This window comes from Schistocerca piceifrons, chromosome 2, assembly GCF_021461385.2.
Source record: "Schistocerca piceifrons isolate TAMUIC-IGC-003096 chromosome 2, iqSchPice1.1, whole genome shotgun sequence".
In the NCBI taxonomy this organism is placed as follows: domain Eukaryota; kingdom Metazoa; phylum Arthropoda; class Insecta; order Orthoptera; family Acrididae; genus Schistocerca; species Schistocerca piceifrons.
Window position 1 is genome coordinate 558,682,885 of NC_060139.1, and position 23,094 is coordinate 558,705,978.

The window sequence follows — 23,094 nt, forward strand, 5'->3', positions numbered from 1 at the left end:
TAGCTGCTTTAATTTTATTTTAAATATGTTTCCTTTTAACATTTTTATGGTATTTGGCAGTCTGTTGTAAAAAAATCTTTGAGCAGAAAATGGATTATGATCGCTTGCTTTTTTATTTCTGAATTTTGTGTGGTAATTCTCTTTCTTCCTTGTATTATAACTATGGATATCACTATTTATTATACTGTGCTCCATATTTTCTTTTACAAACAGTATAGTCCTTAGAACATATAATGAATACACTGTTAGTATATTATACTTAATGAAGTATTCTCTACAGGATTGACGTTTACTAATATTTGCTGTTATCCTAATTGCTCTCTTCTGGGCTCTAAAAGCCCTATCCATGTATACCGTTGGTGCCCTGCCCCAAATCTCAATACCGTATTGTAGGTGGGACGCTATTATGCTAGAAAGGCGTTTTAGCAGGTAGGTATTACACGAGATTTTTTTACACACGTAGCTGATGTGTTCCTTCCATGTAAGATGTTCATCAACTATAATACCCAGGAATTTATGTTTATCAATAGTTTTGATTGATAACTATGGCTCAGTATCCACTTATCTTGATTTGTAATTTAGCATAAACTCCATTAGAATTGTCTTTTCCTTATTTAATGCCAATTTATTTTTAGTCATATATTCTGTAATGAGGGTCGTGTTCTTTATATTATTTTGCACTGCTAGCTGTTTTGTAGGGCCCCAGCTTATGAAGGAGGTGTCATCGGCATAATTCACAAGGTCTGCATTTTTTGGAATTATTATATCATTGATGTACACAATGAACAGAAAAGGCCCAACAATACTTCTGGATGAATGAACTACTATTAGTAATGTATTTCTACTTATTTGTTTTCTGTGTGAGTGTAATAATTATTTCACTGATGTGATCTATGGGAAAGATATCCAGCTTGTTGTCATAGTATATATGGGGACTTAAAAAAAATTACAAGCTGACATGGCACATCGGGCATATAACAAGGACCAGTAATAACATAGGAATCAGGGGTCACAGAGGCCATCCAGAACTACTAAATGGTGTTGCAGTTATTTAGTCATAAGCTACAAATGGATGCCCCCTACAGGAGATGCTCAAAGTTTTGTCCACATGAATTGAGACATTCCTGACATCGACACCGCATTGAATGGTGCACCCTCTAAAAAGTACCTGATGCATCTCAGAGACATCCTGTTGCCACAATAATTCTGCCCACAAAGTCCTTCAGTGATGTAACAGAATCTAGGAAGTTTTGTCATCCCCACAGAGTTGGTCATCGGATTTAGATCATATCCCTCCCCCCCCCCCTCCTGCCCGTACCACCTCCAACTACATTAGTGGGCTAATGGCATCTGTAGCATTTTCAGTGCTACAGACAGACTCTGTATCATCCACATTTGTAGTACACATGACAGTCAGACACAGGAACTGCAGTGCAATTTTCATTAATGGAGGAAATCAAAATTCAGAACTTCAATTTCGGTTTTACTGTCATCTGTTTCAACACTAATTTGGTCAATTAACAAACTTTAATTCCACTGTTTATCTTCACGTGCAGTCAAAGAAATGGCTCTGAGCACTATGGGACTTAAAATCTGAGGTCATCAGTCCCCTAGAGCTTAGAATTACTTAAACCTAACTAACCTAAGGACATCACAAACATCCATGCCCGAGGCAGGATTCGAACTTGCAACCGTAGCATCAAGCAGTTCCAGACTGCAGTCAAAGCTTCCTGTCTTTATCTGATAGTCCGTAAACAGAATTTTACTTAAATATTCATTCAATGTTTATCACATAGCTTTCTTACAGCTCTTTTCACTTCATTAGACTGTTGCTTGTTTGAAATTATAGAGATCCTTTTGAACATATTGATTGACAGCCTATGTTCCTTTGACAGTTTCCTGAGCTCAGCATTGAAATGCAGTCAAGCTTGGGCAGTACACACACATTCAACAAGCGTTCAGGAACATGACAGTCATTTGCAACCTAATGAATTCATTGGTTAGCATGCTAAATGGATGATGAATTCAGAGTAGGCCACACCAGTAATAGTTGACATCTTGAGGAAGATGAAATGAATGAAGGAATGTGGTATGAATTTAACACCAGCCGATGTAAATTTCATTGGAGATGGAGCCAGATGTCTAGAGAACCAGCAAATGTGTCTTCCACCTGCTAGATGCACACACAACAATTGATCTTCTCTCAACTAAATAAAGAAGTCAAATGCAAAGAAGCATTCAACCGAACAATTTACATGGGAGGCAATAATGGTCCAGTGAAAACACATGTCCATTTGAATCTTGGCAAATTTCCACTTGATCATGAAAGCTGCCTAACTCATACCAAGTATTAGTTCACTATTCAACTGTCTAGAGGACAATACTGTTCATCATCTTATTGCAGAAATCATCCCAGATGCCATTACAAATAGTTTAGGAACATCATGAGTGTTGTTTTAGTCAGTCGTTGTTGACAGCATGAAATCAAGTCTTGTTTAGCCCAAAATTAAATTAGAATTGAAACCTTTTGTGGCATAGATCCAACAAGAATTTACAGTATTTGCAAGTTCTTTTGGGGGGGGGGGGGCGGAGGGGGGGGGAAGGGAGCTGTTGACCACATGCCAACAACATTAGCTGACAAAGAAACTAAAGCAATGTGTAATGAACATGAATGTCACATATCATCAGGAAGTGTGTGAGTGGACCAAGGATGGAATTCAAAAATAACAGGCATCAATGTTCAATATTTTGACAATCTGAAAATGCGTGTCAATTAGAAATTCATCACCCAACAGTGAACTAGAAGCACGGTGATTTGATGTTAAATGTCAGACATACCTGCAACAAAGCATTGGCACTAATGTAATGTGGATGTGAAAGCTTAAAACAGGATTCAAATCTCAGTTAACAGAGACCCAAAAATACTTTTAACAGCTCTAATGCGTAAATGGAATTCATATATCATAATAAAGCAATAGTGTGGGACCCATACAGGACTAACAAGGTATAGTGAACATAACTCATTTGGGGTCAGTTTGTTGCAGAACATTCAGTGAAAATAGTCACCTAGCATACAATTTGGACCTGCATCTGTAGATTTGGATCTGTTTCTGAAGATGAATACTTATTTGTTTCTCTGTAAGAGCATCCACACTCTGAACCAAACTGAGTCATAAAGATAAACAGTAAATACTGCACAACACAGGGAAATCATTACACATAAGGAAGGGAACTATGTTGAATATCTGTAAAGCCACAATGCCTCCAGGAATTTACACTGATGGATAATGGTGTACAGTGTAATATTTCTGAAATATTTAAACTTGAAGTAATTATATAATATCTTTACCAGAACTGAATGTATGGCAGTTATTACAGCACATAAACAGGTAGAGCTCATAATATTTAGAAACACTGTAGAAAACACAGCCTCATGTCTCATAACAACAAAAACAGTAGAAAATGGCAGAAACTGCTTATGGCAGATTCTAGTGCACATTCCTTCATGTAATTTTAAAACCTGACACTAGAATGAAACATCAATAAGGAAACATCACATGTTTCTAGGTACACTATCCTTCAGGCACAACATTCTCCCCCACCCTAAACATGTGGCACTAGATCTGAGGTCATGCATATGCCGCATTTATGCCTCTTTGCCACGCATGTACCTTCAGAATTTTGATTAAGAGAAAACCACCATTACGACCAGAGTAAATTGCGTTGGACAACCATATATAAATAACAGGGGACAACAGTTGCTTTTGTGGATGTAACATTGAACACATAGGCCACAGTGGAGGAAATCACTTGCCAGTTCAATGCTTGTTGGCAACAACAGATGAGCAGACACACCATCCAAAAACTTCTTGCATACAGCTTGGTTATAATTAAACTGTTGCTACTCTAGATAGCCCATATGAAAACCAAGGGGTTGTAGGACAATGAAACTTTGTGGAAACATTTGTAAGGGCATGGAGAAGACAAATCATGAATCAACCACTGAAAGAAATACATTTTAATTTTCACATGAATGGTAACATTTGTTAATTGTGTACCATGTTTACATTCTAGATTACAAATGTTACTCAACACGATGACCGTCCACATCCATGACAGCCTGGAACTGCACTAGAGATTGCTCTACTGCTGCATGAAACATCTCAGGTAGGTTGTTGGCTACCTCCCATCTTCACCCTCCAATGTGTGTCAGCGTCACATTGGTAAACCCTGTCCTTCAGGTTACTCCACAGCCAAAAATTACATTGGTTCAAATGAGGTGGTCTTGGTGGCCACAATTGGGAGTGATCTGAAATGAATTGGTTTTCTCCAAATGTGTTATGGAGTAACCAAGTGACCTGAAGGACAATGTGAGGTGGAGGTACAACATGGATCAAAACAGTTAAATACATAGCATCTCTCTGCCGTACAGTAGAGATCGCATGATTGTGAAACAGATGACAGTAGTGTGTGCCATTCATGGTGCATTGCCTTGGTCATTGGGGTCCAAACTCCTCAAAGAAAAATGGGCCAATCATGAATTGTGCAATGAAGCTACACAACACAGTGACATGTTCACTATGCAGGGAAACTTCATAAATGTTTTTTGCTAGTGATGACCCCCAAATGTGACAATTGTGAATGTTTGCTGCCCTAATGAGCATAAAGTGTGCTTCATCACTCCACAAAATGTTCCAAGGCAACATGTCATCAACTTCAACCCTTGCAAGAAACATAAGAGCAAAATCTGCTCAAACATCTGTGTCATGTGGAAAAAGTTGGTGAATAAAAAGAAGTTCATATGGAAACCATTCCAAAACTGTTTGCAGCACTTTTCGAGTGATGGACAATGGAATGTTCAGTTGTTGTGACACAACTAATGCACTACTTGAAGATTGCATATTGCATCAAGTATTCTCAGCCATAGCAACAGTAACTTCTTCCACAATTTGTGGTGGAATTGGCCATCAGTCTCTCCCAAGAGCAATTGCCAAATAGTCATTTAATTCAAACTTCCTAATCATCTTTTTCAACCTAATTTGGAAAGACGACCTGTCCATATTCCTTTACTGCATTGTTTAATGCATCAATACTCATGAAGACCAGCTACACGATTACTGTCGTTTTGATGAATCAGCTTTGCAAGTAAAGCCTTGCTCGCATTATCCAGGCCCATGTTGACTGACTGCAGCTGTAAGGCACACTGATGCTTGTGTTTCAACTCTACATTGATGTACCAGCACTGGCACCTAAAGGCAAGTCATGACACTAACACTGCTTGGAACACAAATCCTGAAGCACACAGTCTGAACATCATTCATATAAAATTGGGTACCCATACAGCAATCAGTTATACGTTTACACTGGCTCAAGAATGAAGGTTTAAATGTAACCACCCTGTACCTCTGCTTATCTCCTAACAAAATGTCACAGAGGTAAGCATGGGGGAAGGAACCCTGCCTTTAGATGTCTGATACATGGAAAAGGACATGAGACTGATGTGTCATGGAACCTGTTAGTACATCCACATGACATGCTTAAAACTATATGAGAGGGACACATCCAACTTACTGACATGAGGCCATTCAGTATACATCATTAGCACACTAATTTTCTCTTCCATTGTTGCCCACTAACATGTTAGGTAATTACTAGTAGCAGTACATGGAATCTGCTGGGAGCATGAAAAAGATATAATTACAAAGACCACTTTTTAAGGGGCAAATTATTATTACAGTTTTCTGTCAGACTTCTTCCCATTACTGTTATTGCTGGGAGCTTCGGAAGATGCTACGACTATAACTAAAATATTGTGATGAATATATAGTTTCTACACACAAACTTTATGCCTTTGAACAAGAAACACATGAGAAAGAGTATGTTACATCTGTTTCATTGTTGAACCTTGGATTTTTTTTTCATGTAGCAATAAATTCACCATCTATAATCAACAAACCACTGTGAAGTACATGACAGACCTCCTCCAACCAAAAGCATTAACTTTATTGGAGTCAAAAGAAAAATTCTTTCAAGAAAACTAAGAAATTTCTATGAGACATAATTGCTGTCCAGTACATACCTCCTACTGTCAATGGAATCCTAGCTTTCAGAAGTAAGAGTTCCTTCCTTGAGGAGGAGAACTTGGAGAAGGTGAGGAAAGTAACAGAAGAAATGCTTGAAAATTCTACCATATGGCTCAACAGTAACAAGCTTGTACTAAACACTAGGAAGACTGAAATTATGTACTTCTCCCTGCACAAGCTAAATGGTTATCATCATCATCGTCATAAAACTGTGGGGAACATCCGTTGGTGTACAAACAATGTTCCTGTGGCAGAAGAAAGCTGTAAGGGTAATCATGGGAATTACAAGCCAACAATCATGTCAAAAACATATGAAAAACCTAAACATCTTTCCTTTATATTAAAACATGTCTTCTTCACACAAAAAACTTTACCTTGGAGAACAGCTGTCCATTCCCATGAAACTAGATATAGAAATAGAAATAAACTATGCATAGAGTTTACAAGACTGTTCGAGATCCAAGGTAGTTTTAAACACAGTGGAATGGAGCCATCTAACAAGTTACCACTATCAGTGGGAGATTTACCAAATGATACTTCTGAGAAGCATCTTCATAGATTTTTGTTTTCGAGTCATCACTCTTCTGACTGGTTTGATGCGGCCTGCCATCAGAGTAGCACTTGCAGCCTAAGTTCTCAGTTATTTTCTGGATGTACCGGGTGATCAAAAATTCAGTATAAATTTGAAAACTTAATAAACCACAGAATAATGTAGATAGAGGTAAAAATTGACACACATGTTTGGAATGATATGGGGTTTTATTAGAACAAAAAAACAAAAAAAAAGTATTGCTAGACACGTAAAAGATCTCTTGCGCATGTTGTTTAGTGATGATCGTGTGCTCAGCTGCCACTTTCATCATGCTTGGCCTCCCAGGTCCCCGGATCTCAGTCCGTGTGATTATTGGCTTTGGGGTTACCTGAAGTCACAAGTGTATCGTGATCGACTGACATCTCTAGGGATGCTGAAAGACAACATCCGACACCAGTGCCTCACCATAACTCCAGACATGCTTTACAGTGCTGTTCACAGAATTATTCCTCGACTACAGCTATTGTTGAGGAATGATGGTGGACATATTGAGCATTTCCTGTAAAGAACATCATCTTTGCTTTGTCTTACTTTGTTGTGCTAATTATTGCTATTCTGATCAGATGAAGCGCCACCTGTCGGACATTTTTTGAACTTTTGTATTTTTTTTGGTTCTAATAAAACCCCATGTCATTCCAAGCACGTGTGTCAATTTGTACCTCTCTATCTACATTATTCCATGATTTATTCAGTTTTCAAATTTGTACTGACTTTTTGATCACTCCGTATTCCAGTCTCTGTATTTCTCTTCAATTTTTGCCCTCTACAGCTTGCTCTAGTACCATGGAAGTCATTCACTGATGTCTTTAACAGATATCCTATCATCCTGTCCTTTATCCTTGTCAGTGTTTTTCACATATTCCTTTCCTCTCTGATTCTGTGCAGAATCTCCTCATTTCTTACCTTATCAGTCCACCTAATTTTCAGCATTTGTCTGTAGCCCCACATCTCAAATGCTTTGATTCTGTTCTGGTTTTCCCACAGTCCATGTTTCAAATCAGAAATTTTCTTCCTCAAATTAAGGCCTTTGTTTGATACCAGTAGACTTCTCTTGGGCAGGAATGCCCTTTTTGCCAGTGCTAATCTGCTTTCGATGTCCTCCTTGCTCCATCTGTCATTGGTTTTTTGCTGCCTAGGTAGCAGAATTCCTTAATTTCATCTACTTCATGACCATCAATCCTGATGTTAAGTGTCTCGCTGCTCTCATTTTTGCTACTTCTCATTACTTTTGTCTTTCTTAGTCTCAATCCATAATCTGTGCTCATTATGTTGTCCATTCCATTCAGCATATTGTGTAATTCTTCTTCATTTTCACTCAGCATAGCAATGTCATCATTTCATTGATATCCTTTCATCTTGAATTTTAATTCCACTTCTGAACCTATCTTTTATTTCCATCATGGCTTCTTCGATGTACAGATTGAACAGCAGAGGTGAAAGACTACATCCTGTTCTTACATCCTTTTTAATCTGAGCATCTACTCTTATTATTCCCTCTTGGCTCTCATACATACTGCATACTACCCATCTCACCCTATAACTTACCCCTATTTTTCTCAGAATTTTGAACATCTTGCACCATTTTACCTTGTCGAATGTTCTTTCCAAGTAAACTAATACAATGAAAGTGTCTTGATTTTTCATGTCTTGCTTCTATCATTAACTGTAATATCAGAATTGCCTCTTTGCTGCCTTTACCTTTTCTATAGCCAAACTGGTCATCATCTGACACATCCTCAATTTTCTTTTCCATTCTTCTATAAGGTTATTCTTGTCAGCAATGTGGATGCATAGGCTTTTAAGCTGATTGTCCAATAATTCTTGGAATTGTCAGCTCTTGCAGTCTTTGGAATTGTATGGATGATATTTTTCCGAAAGTCAAATGGTATGTCACCAGACTCACTCTGCACGCCAACATTAATAGTAGTTTTTTTTTTTTTTTTTTGCACTACCCCCCAATGATTTCAGAAACTGTGATGGAATGTTGTCTGTCCCTTCTGCCTTATTTGATCTTAAGTCCTCCTAAGGTTTCTTAAATTCTGATTCTAATATTGAATCCCCTTTCTCTTCTAAAGTGACTCCTGTTTCTTCGTCTATCACATCGGACAAGTCTTCCTCCTCACAGAGGTCTTCAATGTACACTTTCCACCTATCCACTCTCTCCTCTGCATTTAACAGTGGAATTCCCACTACACTCTTAATGCTACCACCCTTGCTTTTAATTTTATCGAAGGTTGTTTTGGCTTTCCTATATGCTGAGTCAGTCCTTCCGAAAATCATTTCTCTTTTGATTTCTTCACATTTTTCATGCAGCCATTTCATCTGAGCTTTCCTGCACTTCCTATTAGTAAAATTCCTCAGCAACTTGTAATTCTGTATACCTAAATTTGCCTGAACATTTTTGTACTTCCTTCTTCCATCGATCAACTGAAGTATGTCTTTTGTTACCCATAGCTTCTTCATTGTTACCTTCTTTGTACCTATGTTTTTCTTTGCAACACCCATGATCACCCTTTTTAGATATCTCCATTCCTCTTCAACTGTACTGCCTACTGAGTTGTTCCTTATTGCTGTATCTATAGCCTTAGAGAACTTCAAGCATATCTAATCATTCCTTAGTACTTCTTTATCCTGTTTCTGTGTGTATTGATTCCTTCTGACTAATTTCTTGAACTTCAGCTTATCTTCATCACTACTACATTGTGACCTGAGCCTATATCTGCTCCTGGGTGTGCCTTACAATCCATTATCTGATTTTGGAATCTCTGTCTGATCATGATGTATCCTAATCTTCCTGTATCACCTGGCCTTTTCCAAGTATACCTCCTCCTCTTGTGAATCGTGAGCAAAGTATTCACTATTACTAGCTGACTTTTATTACAGAACTCAGTTAGTCTTTACACTTTCTCTTTCCTTGTCCCAAGTCCATATTCTCCTGTGACTCTTTCTTTTACTCCTTCTCCTACAATTGCATTTCAGTTCCCTACACCTGTTAGATTTTCATCTCTGTTTACTTACCGTATTATCCTTTCACATTCTCATATATTTTCTCTATCTCTTCACATTCCGCTAGCAACATTGGCATGTATACCTGAACTATCATTGTCGGTGTTGGTTTGCTGTCAATTCTGATAAGAACAACCCTCTCACTAAACTATTCTCAGTAACACTCTCTGCCATACCTTCCTGTTCATAATGAATCCTACTCCTGTTATACCATTTGCTGCTGCTGTTGATATTACCCTATACTCATCTGACCAGAAATTGTTGTCTTCTTTCCATTTCACTTCACTGACCCCTGATACATCTAGATGGAGCCTTCGCATTTCCCTTCTGAAATTTTCTAGCTTTCCTACCACATTCAAGCTCCTGAATTCCCCATAAATTGTTAGTTGAAAAATGTTCTATAGTGTTAAGGAATTTTAATGTACACAGTAAATCACCTCATCCCCATGTATTGTTCAAACCCATCACTATCTGTAACAATCAAGTTTAAGATAGAAATAAAAATTCAATATTTTGTATTCCTGAAACTGTTAAAGTTCATACAAACAACCTCAGAATTGTATAAAAAACTGTGTACAGTGTTTCTTACAATTTCCAAGTGCACCACAACAACTGACAGTAATAAACAAATTTCTAGCAATAAAACAGTAAAACATTAAATGTGATGTAATTCTTGAAATACAAAGTTGTCTATTTCAACATGCATTGGCTAATGATCAAGTAAATAAATAAATAAAGTGGGAAGGTGGGAAGGTTTAGAAGAAGGAGCAGGTCACTCAGTCTGCAGGATGAGAGGGATCTACCTATTGTAGAGGCGAGGGAGACAAATACCTTTGTTTGAGAACAGATAAAATCTCAATTCTGTCTGGATAAAAATTCAGGTGATCCTTGTCTTATTTAACTGATCACTGCACATGATCAGCTGAAAGCACATGGTTGTGTAGTAGGCTCCTGTGTTGTTTTCCAATGAAATATGACAGCAGTTATAACAGAGGCCTAACTCCATCATATGTAAATGTACCCTGTACGAGAATACCACAGCCAACAATAGTGAACAACACTATCAGTGAAATAAGTTCATTGGATCATTAGTATTAATTTTTAATAGAAAATCAATCAATTTTAAGAACCTTGTTTTCATCTGTAGATGTTGGAGGCTGTTCATCTGAAAAAATGCTTTCCATATTTTTGCTGTTGACTTGTAAAGAAGAAGGCCTTTAGTTAAATCTAATTCAGGCAGAGTGAAACATAGTGCTTGCAAGAATATAAAATGCAAGTAGGTTTTACAAAACACAGCATTGCTACCAACTGAATGATATGACAATGTTGCTAACTATAAAAATTACACTGAAGTACCCACTATTGTGCAGATACACATACTCATCTACAAAAATTAGATCATATGTGGTTTTCCTCCAACAACATAGTGAGATAAAGTCTGCCACCCTCTTAACTAAATAAGTTTCACGTACTCCCAACTGAAAAATGGTGCTCTCATTCATTCATCATACAGTGTACCAGTGCCATCCTTCCATCAACCTGTGGACATAACGGATTGTTCTTAGCTTGTAAATACATAACAAGTGACACATCTGTTTCATCAGTTCCAACATAAAGTTGTGATTCATTTAATACATTTTCCTGTAGCATAGCAGGCACTGCCACATGAGGCTCAAGTCTTGTTGTCCTATAAAGTACCCTGTTGTGAATGGTGAACCATGGCAACATTGTGAATAGCCTGTGCTCTGCGTCAGCAGCCTGCACTCCCTGGCAGTCTGCAAGGCTACAACCTAGTGTCCACAAAACACCAATTTGCCTGCTAAGTCCATCCACTTCACCATGTCTCTTGCCAGGTTTATAAATTACTTCAGAGTCAAACTCACTCAACATTAATACACATCTTGTAAGCGTACTTGGTTGATACCTCAACCTCAGCAACCATGTTGCTTTGTGATCTGTCGGTACCCTAAATTATTTTCCATATAAATAGCATCAGAAGAACATTACGCTGTACAATAAAATTAATATATCTTTCTTGGTGGTAGAAATTTTTTCCCAGCTTTTTCAACTGCTGTGATGCATAAGCAATGGATGTTACTTATTCTGCACTTTGTGACTTAAAACAACCCACAACATGGCTGCTAGCATGACATGATAAAATCAGTTTATTTTCTAAATCAGGAAAGATCAACACAGGACTAGTTGCTACTACTTCTTTTAATTTTTCAAACGTGATTTTGCATTCTGGTATCCATTCAAACTTCATGCTCTTTTTTAACAAATGCATGAGTGGTCTTGATATATCTGCAAATCCCATTACAAATTTCCTGTAGTAATTGAGCAGTCCCAAAAATGATGGTAATTCCTTATTCATCCAAAGCAGTGGAAAGCTTTGTACAGTGTTCATCCTTGGATCTACTGTTATTCCATCCCACTTAATTAAATGTCCCACATAATTACCTTCCTTCAGTGCCAAGTGTCACAGCCCTATGGTAAGTATCAGGGCTGAACATAACCGTTTAAAAATATCTCTCAACTGTTGCACATGTTCCTCCATATCCTTTGCAAACATGATTGTAACATCAAGATGCACCTTATACTGTTTCAGTTTTAACCCTCTCATAACTCCACCCAACTACTGCTGAAACATGGATGGTGCATTTTTCAAATCTAACAGCATCCACCAGTACGGGTAATGATGATAAGGAATCGAAAATGCAGTTTTCAGTTCAACTCTGGCACTATTTCCAATCATAGATACCCAATTGTTAGATCTCTCATCAAAAAATATGTACATGGTCCCAAGTTTTCCAGGGTTTACACAATATTCAGTATTGGATATGTGACTGTGATTGTACACACACTGAGATAACTGTAACTGCAACAGAATTAATACTTCTTTGTCCCATCTGAAGATGGGATTGTCCCATCTGATGATGGGTGCAACCCAAAAGCTAGTTTTTTTTTTTTTAATGGTGCCATCACGCAATTGATGGTTAATGAATTCTTCCATTACCTGTAATTGTAGATTAAGGGGAATGCTATATGGCCTGCAGTACACAGGTTACTGATTCCCAGTTGGAATCCTGCGCTGTGTCACCAGGGTTGCTGGTAATGGACCACAAGGATTGAGTAGGCCCTCGAATTCCAACAGTAATTCCTCCATTGCTACTTTTTCTACTCTTTCTAAATATTCCATCCTTGCACATAATGCAGTTATACTGGTGCCTCGGTTATGGCTAGGTTTCAAACATGTTCTGTCTAGACTATTCCTGCTTAGAACATCTAAACTGGTACCAAATAATCCATTCAACAAACTTACACTGTTGATACCAACATTATCCATACTGATGGGTACTAACTGTTCACCGACTATATACATGCACAATACTTCTGCAAACAAAATGTCAAGGTTCCATTCCCATATGTACACAAAGTAATTTCCCTGTACCGTGCAGTACTGTAGCATGTGAATTGAGCCTTAGTGACTTTGCACAAAATTTTGCCGGTCTGTTCTTTGTGACAGATGAAACTTGTCGCAGTAAGTTACTTGCAATAGTTCCCCCAGATGGAACAATATTCCCCTGAGTTCTAACATGTGTTGGCCTAGGTCAACTTTAGCATGATGCTTATACAGGAAATCTAATCATAGGATGGTGCAGTACCCTTCACACACATTGGGTGAAAATTCTGTACTTTCCCAGAATCGCTTTACTCCAACATGAAAACTTATCACTGTCAAACCTAGAAATTGTATATCATTGTCCCCAACTCCATGTAACATATAATGTGGAAGGTTTAACTGCCACTTCCCCAAAAGGTTGAGATCCACCAAAGACACCCATGTCTAATAAATATTTACGTTCCCTACCATGTGCTACATCACTCAAGAAACATTCTGCCTCTGCAAACATTTCTGTTACATTAAAGGTTAGTGGGAGCACTGTTTGGAAGAGTTGGGGCTGCATTTGTGGTTTATGGATGATCATTTATAGTTCTGCTTTTTCCATTTAGCCCCTTACTTCCATAGTCTCACTTCCGGTGTCCTGCTTTCCCACATTTTTTATGCTGTGGCTGACGACTCTCTCTTCACATGTGATCTGAACATCCACAATGATAGCACTTCAAGCAAGATGAATGATGACTTGAAAGTAGTGAAAAAAAAAAGTTCCAGGTCTAAACCTGTTAAAAACCTGAGTAATACCAACTTTTCAATCATTTTCTTCAAAGAAAAAACACCTGACTACACAGAATTTTTTCCTTTGGCTGATAGCTGGGAGGGGAGAGGGTTCTTGCCCCTCCCCCCTCCCCTTGCCCCTGGGTACGGGTGTCTTGATTTAACATCTGTAGAGCTGTATAGAAGACATTTCTTTTATCCTAGATTTTCATCATCACATCTATTTCCTTCCAGTGCCTTGGCTACACTAATAGTGCCAGCCAGTTTCTTTGGAATTCTGCACACACATTTCTTGACACATTAGTTGGCAGTCCCCTTAAGAATGCATCTAATGCCCTATATTCCAGTTCCTGAAGAACAATTCTGTTTGCTTTGTCATCATCTTTCAAATGAGCGGTAGTCACACTGGCCCTCTGTATGTCAGCTATCATATTCTAAACAGGCTAACTTTGCTTTTGGGTTTTAACTGTTTGCAAGAGAATCTGCTGCTATTCTGCCTTTTATAACATTGTACCAGCATTTTCCTGCATTTTCTGAATGTTTGAATATTCCTTAGATTCTCATGGTGCACAACATACACGTTTTTGCTCCTCCCATCAAGTGCAGCTTGGTCATCTGTAACTATTTGTTGTTTGTCCAAAATCTCAGAATTGCAGTTGTTGATAGGTTATCTATAAATGCTGGTACATCCTCCCCTTTCTTGCATGAAAAAGATAACTAATCCAATGGCAGCTGAATTTAATATGGGAGCAAGCAAACTGTATGAAGGCCTGTCCTCTCTCACAGCATTTAACAGCTTATGCAGTTCATGGTTATCTTCCCTCAAAGCATCTAATTGCTTATGCAGGTCTGAATTATCCACTCTGAACTGAGCTGCCTGTAACTACCATTAATTCATTCACTTCCTCGGCAGTTAAGCACTTGTGTTTTTGACCTTGGCATTACACAGTCTTTATCTAATAGGAAAGAAAACAACAGGAGAAACAAAAAATCAGATGATGAGAAGGACACTGAGATGTAACATATCATAACATTTCTTGCTATAATTCCTTTTCTCTGCCTGAATGTCTGCTAATGAATGACACTTAATACTTCTAAAAATAAGCTATACATGGTGAGTGTTTTGGGTGCATACGATGTATGAAAAACAGAAGGCTAAAATTAATAAACTATTCAGTGCTGAACAACTTTCAAAACCTATTCAAAAGTTAAAATTTGCAGATCATATAACTAATCTTTTGGACTTAAAAACAGCCAATGTAGAACTCAATGTACTTGGGAAAGGTTTCAATTATGCTCCACCACAAAAAAATTTCTGAAAAACAACTGGAAATAATAAAATAGACCTAGATGTGCATTAAGTGAGGACATCTCCACTAAACATCTCACAGCCCCCATGAACTGGAAATATCTAATCTCATTTCCAGTGCTCCACCGGCTAAGGACCAACAAGCTTTAAACAATTTCAAGAACAAGATGACTGTCAATAATGTCATAGCAATCCGATCAGACAAAGGAAATGCTGTTGTCTTAATGAATGAATGTGACTTTGTTAACAAAGTGAAAGATTTCCTGAATGTCACCAACTTCCAACAGACACAGAAAGGCCCTTCAGAATCCTATAATGATAAAATTAGAAGTGTTATCAAACTGCATTAAAGTATAATATCAGATTCTGATGCCTACTTCTTCACTAACATGAATCCTATACCTCCAAGACTTTATGGCCTCCGTAAACTCCATAAAGATAATATTCTAATCCATCCTGTGCCATCTTCATTCTCAGCTCCATGGAAAATTAGCCAGACAGTTAAATAACCAAGTTCAAACCTAGCCATGGGATCCTTAATCAGTTGACTTAGTGAACAAGTTAAAAGACATGCCAAATCCCCCCTATTGACAAGCTGTTTTTTTATGTTAGTAACTTATTCACTAATATACCTGTTCAGGAGTGCTTAAATATTCTCACAGACTTACTAGATATATCAGGTGTTACCCCAGTTGTCACAGATGACATAAGGTTATCTACAGAAACACGTTTCAGTGATAGGATATATAAACAGTTGGATGGTCTAGCTACAGGATCCCCCATCAGTCCAATCCTTGCTGATATCTTCAAGGGCAATTTTTGGAAAACAATCCCCCGTCATCCAATGTCGGGTTCTGTTTTGACGATGTGTTGTGGTTATGGACAGGTACTACCAGGCAACTTCAAAAATTCCTCAAGCAACTAAATTCTAAACACAAAAGTATAAAATTGACAATGGTGTGTGGGGGTAACTGCATTAATTATTTAAATCTAACCATAGACATCAGTGACCATATTCATGCTTTCAAGATTTATATGAAACCTACCACAACAGATATAGTAATACTGGCCTGTTCTCAACACCCAGTGACCCACAAGCATGATGTCTTTCATTCTATGATACATCCCCTAATATCCATCACCATGAGCAAAGACAACTTCCAAATGGAATAAAATGCAAACAAATAACACCAAGCAATGGACGTTCTCCTACCTTAGTGAGCTCTATAAAGCACAAAAAGCAGAAACAATAGGCGTGCTCTCTTCTTTAACCTGTGCTTGACCCACTGCCTCAAGAATGCAATAAGTGGTGCACAATTCCATACTTAGGAAATGTCTCACTGGATGTAGCGTGAAAGCTTAAATCTAGGAATGTAAGCACATCATTTTATGTGCACAACACTGTTGGATCCTTTTTGCCCAATGGTAAAGACAGCACTCCAGCCTTGGAAAAGAGTGGAATATATAAAATTACTTGTAACTGGCAAATTCTATACATGTCAGTCTGGCAGGGTATTACGTACACCCTTGAAGGAACACTGTAGAAGGTGGAAACTTTAATAAGGAGCCTCTACTTTTGCAGACCTGCTTAAAGAAGGCCATAATTACATAAACTGAAACATGAAGTATTACACCACATCAATAAAGGGAGGAGGATGAACTGTCCATCAACCCAAGCTTAGTACTGTATGATCAGACGCAATTCCCTTACTTGCCACTTCTAACTGCAGATACTATTCATAACCCCATCCAGGTCATCTCATAAATTACCACTCTTGCTCACATGTCCCATTTCCTTTACTTCAGTTGCCATAATTTGTCTCACCGTGTTAAAAAATTATTTTGTATACTCATGGCTGCTTCACTCACTTGCTTACTATTACTACTGTATCTTATCTGTTTGTAATTGATGGCCTATTAAAGATAAGATTATTTTGTTCAGCCACATCTTTGGATACATAACCAAAGTATATTCTTCAGATATATTCTTCTATGTATTATAACTGGTATAGTTTGTCTATAGTTCATTAGTTAATCTAACAAAATTTCACTGCACCAGATACTTATCTTTATATGTGATGACAGCATAACAGCTGAAAAACAGTTTATGTAACAAATTATAAATTTTGGACAATATTACACCAGTGTTGTGAGTGTTTCATTCATAATATGTGATGAATGAACCATGCAGCTTGGCTTGCATGTTACACTGCTCATATAATCTGGGTGCAAACTGACATACATTGCTACCAAAATTTACTCTAAACATCCTGAAATCGTCATCTAAGTTTACTGCAAATGAATTGAAGATCTGTGCCATTGCACAAGCAGTAAAAGCATGTATGAAAGAAAAAGTTACTGCACTCCCCCTACTGTGATGATGATGCCGTATGTTGCAACTGTTGACACCACCCTAAACCCAGTAAGCCCCTTCTGACTTTGGTTGTCAGAAGCCACTTCTGCCACCAGTTGTAGCAGGATCTGGACGGCTGGTGTAAGTGTTTGTCTTGCTAGTGGTGCATCTGATGCTTTGGGTTGTTTAGCCGGCAGTGGATCTGAAGCCCAGAGAATGTCCACTTCTCCTCTCCCCTAAGGAGACTTGTGAACAACTTGCTACTATGTAAGACTCTGCAGTCGATCACATTGGCAGGTGTGGCTGCATGACTCCGTGTGGAAAGCACTCAAGCACACAGAACTGAAGAAGGATCCTTGGCAGCATCAGGCAACAGTAGCCTGCAGTAATAGATTGTGCTTGCACAAGGCAAGCCAGCAGCAGCAGCAGCAGCAGCAGAGTGTGCCCACACAAGATGAGCAGTGACTTGGCACAGACCTCCAGGTAGACACTCCTAAGTCGGCAGAAGCCAGCCAGTGGATGCCACCTCCTCCTCCCAGCTGGGAAGTACCAGTTTGACACCCAGCAGCATCAGAAACAGGGGCAGCCAGTAGTTCCACAATAGCAAAGGTAGCATCAAATGGTATCAGTTAGATGATCATTTCAGGTCAACAAAGGGTGTGGAGTTCTCTGGTAGCATATCTGAAATAGGCAATATTTAAGGTGGTTCGGTCCATCACTGTTTTGCCAAGCCATCAGTCCTCATCAGAAGAAGTGAGTAAGAGCCTGGTTCTGGGCCTGGAGCACATTGAAATCCAGCTTGTAGTGGGTACAGTCTGCTTGCTTATTTCTATGATGTCAATGGTGTTACAGTGATTCTTGCTGTGCTGGCAGTCTGCTTGTAGCTTCTTGTGAAAGTACACCCTTCTGCCTTCCACTTCCTACTTTCCCATAAGGCTTCTTGTGTCAGCTTGTGGCAACATTTTTCTGCTGACCTTGTCATGGTTTTTTGATCATCAGGTAACAAAAGCCATGGTGCAATAATACATTTATTCATGTTTTCTTTGACATATTCTCCCTTAGTCTCTCTGGTTCAGTAAAATCATTTCTGTTGAGTGACAGTAATGTCTACTATACTTGATCTATAAATCACACAGAAGGTTTCTCATTACATTCGAATTATTCTTATTAATATTGTGATATTCGCTATTTTTGGCTTAATTAAAACAGCAAATTCAGCCAGAAGGCAAATACTTGTTTATAAAGAATGATTAATATATAATAAGGCGTCGCATGGCGACGGTGGAATTTTCTAGTGATGTAATTTGTCGTCTTTGGGCGGCAATAAAAACAGAAAAATACGGATAGATATACGATCCTTCACTATTTTGTTCGCTGGAGAACAAATGAAGCCTTGAGCGCTAAAAAGACTTTTACTGTTTTTCTCGAGTAAGACGGACGCAGATTTGTGGCGGTCTGATCTAATTATTTTTACTAAATAAATAAAAACGTGTTCCGTCTAAGTTTTGAGTGAAGTGTAGGAAGAAGAACTGTTGTAACTTACCGTGACGAAGCACGAGCGACTCAAGAGGACAATGGCTATATAAAAGAGCGCTCAATGGACATGATATGGACATAAAAATCTACCGTCATTGTAGTATTAAGCTTAAGGTACGATATATGTTTTAGTTATAATAAATATTTGTTCTGGGAATACTGAATCATATAGCAGTGCTCATTTCTATTATCTCCTCAGTATTATTTTCATTTTAATTATGCATTTTGCTAATATTACAGACTCCAAGATCAGCAGTCCAATGTGCGTGTTACATGGATAAAAAGAAAACTGTTTTATCGTCTTCTTGCATCAGCTTTAATATTGAATTTCTCTTTTGTGTGATGTTACAGTTGTTTTTGCGCCCTTAAGAACTTTCTGGTCCCTTAGGAAATTTTTTTTGTCATAACAATAACTTCACAACCGGGTATGATCGTATCTACGATCATGAAGTAATTAGAAAGACGATAACGCAACTTCTTAATCAATAGCACGCTAGTTGTGACTGCCTCAAGCCACGCGAAACCGCAAGTAAAAACTATTCACATCTCATAATGCAATATTTTATGACAATGGTCAATCCATGATTCTTACGCCAATTGTGATTGATAAAACAGTTAGTTAAATCTCAATTTCCAACTTTCCATTGAATAGCAACATCACTTCTATTTTATAACATCACACTTGGCGCCCGAACAGGGACTTGACCAAAAATTAGTTCAAATTCTTGGAAAATTTTCTATGTGCTTGTGTTAATAAATGTTCTGTCGTTTCATGTACACATCGTCTCTCTGTGAGAATAACGGTCAATAACGCAGTTTAATTACCGAGAGAAAAGAAAAGAGACGTGAATTTGCTGAGACAACATAGCGGTATTCAAGCCATCAAAAAGTAAGTCAGAATTTTGCATACGCAGTGTAGTGCTTCAGTAGCAACGTTGCTTTTCCAAGTCGATCCACATCCTTTCTATCTCCTTCCCGCTATAGAAAATCTGCTTTATTTTATCTTTCAAAGTAAAATTCTTCGTAGTCTGATAATAGAAATTATTTCTCCCCATTGTTAGTATAGCTGTATTACATTTTCAACATGGAGGATAGTGTGTGCAATTTGCAGTGAAGAGCATATTCATTCATTTGTCTGAAACGTTTAGGTTCCATCTTGTCTTCTTGCCAGATAGAATTTCATTTGTTGCTCACGCGAGGGCGGTGCTCTTAGCGGACTCACCACGTCACTGACAAACGACGAAAGCCTTGCGTAGCACCTGATTTACTGACGAAAATGGCAGATAGTAAACAGAGACAGGTGACAACAGGAGACGGGAGTGAAGACGTTAATAGTATTCCATACCCTTTACGATCGCGAACGGTAGGTTCCCGTGTGGAAACTGAACTAACCATGTCTGTAACAGGGGAAAGTGACCCTGAAGTCCAAACTCGTCCCGCTGCAGCTACAAATGACCTCGGTGCGTTAATGGAAATGCTGAAACAACCGTTTGACGCAGTAAATGAGAATATAAAAACACAAAATGAGACTATAAAAACACAAAATGAGACTGTTAACGCCCGACTAGATGCTGTAAGCGAATCATTAAAAACAGAGCTAGGCACAATCAAAACAGATCTGCATAAAGAAATTACGGCTGAATTAAATACCCATTTGGATGAGGTGCAAACTAAGATCAGTGATCAAATTCAGTAAATGCAGAAACAGGTGAAAAGTGAAATAGCTGAAGTATCTGGAACATTAAACACAAAAATTCAGGCAGCTACCAAAGAAATAAACTCAGTTAGAAATGCAGTATCTGACATTGAAGGTGTAGTAGAGGATCTGTCGAGGCAGATAGACTCAATCAATATCGAAGAACAGGTTAAGAGCACCGTGAAAGCACACGCGGAGGCATTGTCAGAACACTACAGTGAATGGATAAAGGGTAAAGATATTTTTATCGAAAAGAAGGTCAGGGAGGAGCTTAGGGAGACTGTCAAGGATGTAACTTATGAAATCTTAGCTGCTCCTGGTAAGTCGGGAGACACAGTAGTTTCTGAATTGGGACAGATTCGGAGGACATTTACACGGGATCTTCCCGAGTGGAAGCAGCAAGTAGTGGACGAAGTCAGAATGCTGAGAAACTGGGTAGAAAATCCGCACACACATACGCAAACTATAGGGAACAACTCTTTAGACGGTGACGAATGTCAGTCAACTCCTTATCGTTCACCGCCTGATTACATGCAAAACAACAGTCCTGTTGAGTCCCGAGTAGGGAAACTAAATGATCCGCCCACAATTGTGAGTTTAATGCAAGAGGAAAGTGTGATTAAGCATCGCACTTTTCCTGTTTTTCATCCGCAGAAGCGAGAAATACACCCCATCGTGTTCCTAAAGAATTTTTCCGGCATATTTCCCGGGAGTTGGACAGACAGACAGCGTATTCAGTTCGTCACTGGCTTTATTTCTGGTGATGCAGCATTATGGGGAACGGAAATGGTAGACATGTGTAGGAATTATGAAGAGTTTGAGAAAATGTTCTTGGCAAAATTTTGGAGTAATGGGGTACAGCAAAGATTAAGGAAGGAGGTGTATGGTGCGGAAATTTTCAATGAGAAGCATGGAAGTCTCCGGCGATACTTTGAGAAGTATCTAGCAAAAATTAAATTCTGGGATTCTCCGATTTCTTCCAAGGACGTAATTATGATTCTCAAAAGCAAACTCCCTGTGTCTATTAGAGAGAAATTAGTAAATGTGTCAAAGAAGACACGGATGTATTCCTTTCTGTGCTGGATTCCTTAGATTTAATTAGCGAGGATGTGCGCTCCAAGGTTGGCAGCGGCAAATTCTTCCCTGGCAGCCAGCAGAATGCATCGCACGCGGACAACAATGCGCCCAAGGAGAGAGCGAGCTACTGCGACCGCTGTTACCAACCTGCCAGCGGTTATCAAAACGCAAACGGCAATAACTTGAAACGGAAGCAGAAAACCAATTACAGTAATCAGCAGAGATACCACCCAATTTACAACCACCAGGTACAACATCAGTACGGAAACCCACCCTTTAATTCTGCGCCTGAGCAGTATGGAAATTCTCCACAAACTAGTGGTAATTTTTCAAATGGGCCAGTGTACAATCAAAGTTATAGGTCGAAATATAGCAAGTGGCATGGGCAAGGCGGAGGCCACCCAGCACAACATAAGAACAACTATTCACAGGATAGAGGACCGCGGAACAATTTTCAAATGGCACCAAATGCGAACTTTCCTTCACAAGGAAATGGTTTTGCCGGCAACCAAAAGATCGGGCGACATCAGCCTTCTCAAGTATTCTATTCACAAGTGAATGCACCCAGTGGATTTGACCCCTTTACACCGGCATTTGTACCACATAACCAGCACCAATATGAAACGGAACAAACACTGAAGGCCATGAATGACAAACAGGTTAAACATCCTGCGGAAAATTAGAGGCAGCGCCTTTCAGCCTCCTAGAGGTCGCTGCCGGTTCCAGTGGGGGTACTAACGAATACTCTGATTCTGAGTATGTTAATGCGATACGGTACGACCATGAGACCGACTTACGAGATGACCTTGCACCTGACAAAGAAGCTCAAGACATTAACGACATTTATGATGAACAGGTCCAGGCTTCGATTAAGATTTCTATTGCCAACATTCCTTTCACAGCCGTTGTTGATACAGGAGCAAACATCAATGTCATGTCACCATGTCTCTTCAGACAGGTGTCTTCTGTTTCAAAAGTTTTATCATTGCCGATTCAGGGCTGCTCCATATCGGGAGCGATTGGTCCATTGAAACAGAGAGTTAGTTTACAGACACAGCCTCAACTGCAGATAGCATCTGTTTTGGTTTCTTACCTCTTGCGTACTGGAAATTTCCTTGTGTGAACTGTTAATGATAAGTATTGTGTTGAACAGCGCACTGACTACATGGTAACGACTACTACATGTAAACTTTAAGTATTAAATGCTATGTATGGAAAAATTGTTTATAGTGATGGACATGAACTGATATTTCTTCAACAAGCTG